The 5,405-nt window shown below is 43.4% G+C and overlaps 1 protein-coding gene across 1 annotated transcript in view; it reads right to left on the minus strand.

The window, feature by feature from the left end:
- Positions 1–4,036, minus strand: part of LIME1 (Lck interacting transmembrane adaptor 1) — a 41,007-nt gene extending 36,971 nt beyond the window's left edge. The window contains exons 1-2 of the mRNA XM_082271543.1: positions 3,752–4,036; positions 3,351–3,513 (exon numbers count right to left, since the gene is read on the minus strand). The gene's annotated coding sequence lies outside the window, so the exon portion shown is untranslated. The remainder of the gene's footprint in view (positions 1–3,350; positions 3,514–3,751) is intronic.
- Positions 4,037–5,405: the final 1,369 nt, after the last annotated feature.

The raw sequence follows: 5,405 nt of genomic DNA on the forward strand, positions 1-5,405 counted from the left end.
CATAATGTCCCATAAGAATATTATTTGACAAAACTGGTGTGGATGAACATTAAGAGCCCTGACCTCAATGAACATCTTTGGGATGCATTTGAACGCAGAGTGTGAACCAGGTCTTCTCATTCAACTTCAGTACCTGACCTCACAAATGCTTCCCCAGGATGAATGAGCACAAATCCCGACAGACACCTCCAAAATCTTTTGAAAAGACATCTCAGAGGAGTGGAAGCTGCTAAAGCTGTACTGTATAAAGAGTGGGCCAATGGCATATTAACCACTTCTGGACCGGAAGGTTTTACCCCCTTAATGATGAGGCCATTTTTTGAGATTTGGCACTGTGTTACTTTAACTGACAATTGCGCAGTTGTGCGACGCTGTACCCAAATACAATTTATATTCTTTTTTTCCCACAAATAGAGCTTTCTTTTTGTGGTATTTGTTGGTATTTTTTGGGCTATAAACAAAAAAAGAGCGACAATTCTATAAAAAAAAAAAAAAAATTCTGCTAGAAAAAACAGCCAAGAAAAAAAAAATTAAAAAATAAAATTTTGTCATCGTTTTAGACCAATATGTATTCTGCTACATATTTTTGGTAAAAAAAAAAAAATCACAATAAGTGTATATTGATTGGTTTGTGCAAAAGTTATTGCATCTAAAACTAGGGGAAAGATTTATGGCATTTATTTTTTTTTTTTTTACTAGCAATGGCAGCGATTAGCGATTTTTAGGACTGCGACATTGCGGCAGACAGATCGAACCCCTGACACTTTGGGGGGGGGGGGACCAGTGACACTACTACAGTAATCAGTGCTAAAAATATGCACTGTTACTGTACTGACACTGGCAGGGAAGGGGTTAAGAACCAGGGGCGGTCAAAGGGTTAAATGTGTACCTAGGGGGTGCTATCTAAAGCCTCATACACACGATCAGATTATCGGATGAATTTTCGTCCGTGTTTTGTTGCATACTGGTCTCTAGTATATCGAGTATAGTCTAGTCTAGTCTATCGAAAGTTAAGAGGTTACTTTCATATGAAAAATCTTTTATGTATGCTTTCATTTCTGAGCATGCCTAGTCTTGCTCTTACGTTTTTTTTGGATGAGAACTGTACTAATCAAACTAAAAAATAAAAAATAAAAAATCGGACATTGTGTTCAAGTACAATAAAAATTTTATAGTCTGCACATCCAGTTTTTGTCGTACGAAAATGCGTAGTCGGCTGTCGAACGCAACATACTAACGACCTGAAAATTGGTAGATTGATCGTCAGACGAAATTTTACTTCCGATTTTCTTATCGTGTGTACGAGCCTTTACTGTGTGAGGGACGGACTCACTAGATGAACATAGAGATCTGTGTTCCTAAATAGCAGGAATACAAAATCCCTGTGTTCATCTGTGACAGAACAGCGGCCTGCCTTATTTACATAGGCAGACCGCCGTTCTGTCTCTATGGGAAGCGATCGTGTCCGCTGGACCCGCTAATTGGCTCTCACCTCTGGCTAATTAGCGTGTGCGCCTGCACCCCCACAGGCTATTGCACGAAACGACGTACAGACCTGCTGCAGTACTGTATGTACTGCTGGCCGACGGCAAGTGGTTAATGACCATGGCTTTGGAATAGGATGTCCACCAACTTTTGTGCGGCGGCCATATGTCCACCAACCTTTGTGCGACGGCCATATGTCCACCAACCTTTGTGCGACGGCCATATGTCCACCAACCTTTGTGCGACGGCCATATGTCCACCAACCTTGGTGCGACGGCCATATGTCCACCAACCTTGGTGCGACGGCCATATGTCCACCAACCTTGGTGCGACGGCCATATGTCCACCAACCTTGGTGCGACGGCCATATGTCCACCAACCTTGGTGCGACGGCCATATGTCCACAACCTTGGTGCAACGGCCATATGTCCACCAACTTTGGTGCGACGGCCATATGTCCACCAACCTTTGTGCGACGGCCATATGTCCACCAACCTTTGTGCGGCAGCCATATGTCCACCAACCTTTGTGCGACGGTCATATGTCCACCAACCTTTGTGCGACGGTCATATGTCCACCAACCTTTGTGCAACGGCCATATGTCACCCAGTTTTTGTGCGACGGCCATAGGTCCACCAGCTTTTGTGCGACGGCCATAGGTCCACCAGCTTTTGTGCGACGGCCATAGGTCCACCAGCTTTTGTGCGACGGCCATAGGTCCACCAGCTTTGTGCGACAGCCATATGTCCACCAACTTTGTGCGACGGCCATATGTCCACCAACCTTTGTGCGACGGCCATATGTCACCCAGCTTTTGTGCGACGGCCATATGTCCACCAGCTTTTGTGCGACGGCCATAGGTCCACCAGCTTTTGTGCGACGGCCATAGGTCCACCAGCTTTTGTGCGACGGCCATAGGTCCACCAGCTTTTGTGCGACGGCCATAGGTCCACCAGCTTTTGGCCAGAGTGAAAGTGGCTGACAGCTCCATGTAGGAATAATGGGCTAATTTGTTTTTATATTTTTCCCCTAGGTAACGAGCGAACTTGTTAAAAAGGAGCGGACCTAAACACTGGGGTAATACAAGCTGATGTAATGATTGCTGGAGAAATAAAGTTGTTGAATGCTTGGATGCGGTCTCAGTGTCTAGCCGAATTCTGAAAGGAAACTTAAGGCCCGTACACACGATAAGAAAATCTGAAGGGAAAATTCGTCCGACGACCGATCTGCCGATTTTCGGATTGTTAGTATGGTGCTTTCGACAGCCAACTCCGACTTTTCGCCTGACAAAATCCCGATGTGCAGGCTATAAAATTTTTGTCGTCCGTAATACAACGTCCGATTTTCGTCTCATTAGTACAGACTTCGACGGAAAAAAAAATCTTAAGAGCAAGACTAGGCATGCTCAGAGACAAAAGAACACATACAAAGCAATCCAACACGACATCACTTCTGAAGTAGAATTCTGTCGTACGGGAAAATTCGTATGAAAATAACCTCTTCACTTTCCACATCAGACTAGCATGCCACAAAAAACGGACGACAGATCGTTCGATAATCTTATCTTGAGTATGGGGCTTTAAAGAAGCAAAAAAATAAAAAAATCCCTCTCCTCTCCAGGAGGATGGTATGGACCAAAGGCTGATATTTTTCATCCAGACGTATTTCAAATATAAAAATTGAGTTTATCAGCATCCTGTAGCAAAATAACCTGTTTTAAAGGAAGTGATGAAACCACCATAATTTCAAACTCTTGAAAATCTGCTAAAACTGCCACATTAAGGTGAACATCTTCACGAACAAAACAACAGACAGACAACCGGCAAGCTCAAAACATTTAAAACAAAAAATAACCATGCTCTTACCTTTGCAATGGACAATCAGGCATGATCCTAGAGTGTGACACCAACCATAGAGGCCTAACGGTTGTCCAGCGTGTGACCTACTGGAAGACAACCAAGCCTCTAAGAAATCATAGTGAGGGGGCGACTGAATTATGATGCTAACAGTCTTGTCTGCTTCGAGGTGCTGCCAAAAACACAAAATGAACATAAAAGGGCATTGACGACTGTTTATAGCAAAGCGCGGGGTAAGCACAAGACGTGCAAGTATGATAAAGGCGTGTTGAGCGTGAGTAGGTAGCGGAGGACCAGATATAATCAGACCGAAAGGAAGTTCAAAATCTCAAAATGGCTTACAAAAAGAAGTAGAGATGGTGAAGAGTTGAGAATTTGGGGGACACGGAGTAGATCAATACAATAATTACCAGGATCCCAATGTGCACTGAGTGTGCAGGATTCTAGCTTGCCCTCGCAGGAAACGTTCTGTGGTATGACACCACTCCCTTGCCTCAAAGATCATGACATCGAGAGGAAAGGAAGGGGGGGTGTTGAAATCTCTCATAGAGACAGGTGTGGGCAGGAGACGCTCCAATACTGGGAGTATAAAAACGGTTTATTCTCACTTTCAGAAACAAATGTTACAAACTGGGGCAATGAACAGTTTGATACATAGGTATAAAGCATGAGACTGTACAGGGATAGAGATATTGATATATTATATACACACAGAGTATCTCACAAAAGTAAGTACACCCCTCACATTTTTGTAAATATTTTATTATATCTTTTCATGTGACAACACTGAAGAAATGACACTTTGCTACAATGTAAAGTAGTGAGTGTACAGCTTGTATAACAGTGTAAATTTGCTGTCCCCCCAAAATAACAAAACACAGCCATTAATGTCAAAACCGCTGGCAAAAAATATGAGTACACCCCTAAGTGAAAATGTCCAAATTAGGCCCAATTCACTATTTTCCCTCCCCGGTGTCATGTGACTCATTAGTGTTACAAGGTCTCAGGTGTGAATGGGGAGCAGGTGTGTTAAATTTGCTGTTATCGCTCTCACTCTCTTATACTGGTCACTGGAATTTCAACATGGCACCTCATGGCAAAGAACTCTCTAAAGCCCGTACACAAGATCAGATTATCGAACGATCTGTCGTCCATTTTTAGTGGCATGCTAGTCTGATGTGGAAAGTGAAGAGGTTATTTTCATACAAATTTTCCCGTACGACAGAATTCTACTACAGAAGTGATGTCATGTGTTGGATTGTTTTGTATGTGTTCTTTCGTCTCTGAGCATGCCTAGTCTTGCTCTTAAGATTTTTTTCCGTCGAAATCTGTACAAATGAGACGAAAATCGGACGTTGTGTTGACGAACAACAAAAATTTTATAGCCAGAACATCAGGATTTTTTCGGCCGAAAAGTCGGAGTTGGCTGTCGAAAGCACCATACTAACAATCTGAAAATCGGCAGATCGGTCGGATGAATTTTCCCTACAGATTTTCTTATCGTGTGTACGGGCCTTAAGGATCTGAAAAAAAAAAAAAATTGTTACTCTACATAAAGATGGCCTAGGCTATAAGGAAAATTGCCAAGACCCTGAAACTGAGCTGCAGCACAGTGGGCAAGACCATACAGCAGTATAACAGGACAGGTTCCACTCAGAACAGGCCTCGCCATGGTCGACCAAAGAAGTTGAGTGCACATGCTCAGCGTCATATCCAGAGGTTGTCTTTGGGAAATAGATGTAGGAGTGCTGCCATTATTGCTGCAGAGGTTGAAGGGGTGGGGGGGTCAGCCTGTCAGTGCTCAGACCATACGTTGCACACTGCATCAAATTGGTTTGCATGGCCATACAAGGGAGCCGGTAGTGAAAAAAAATGCCCAGGGCCTGACCGGTTTCGCCAGATGTCCTGGCTGCTTCAGAGGCTGACCACATTATCAAAGCTGTACACTCACTACTTTACATTGTAGCAAAGTGTCATTTCTTCAGAGTCGTCACATGAAAAGATAGAATAAAATATTTACAAAAATGTGAGGGGTGTACTCACTTTTGTGAGACTCTGTATATG

Source organism: Pelophylax lessonae, assembly GCF_965119305.1.
Source record: "Pelophylax lessonae genome assembly, chromosome: 11".
NCBI classification, from domain to species: Eukaryota; Metazoa; Chordata; class Amphibia; order Anura; family Ranidae; genus Pelophylax; species Pelophylax lessonae.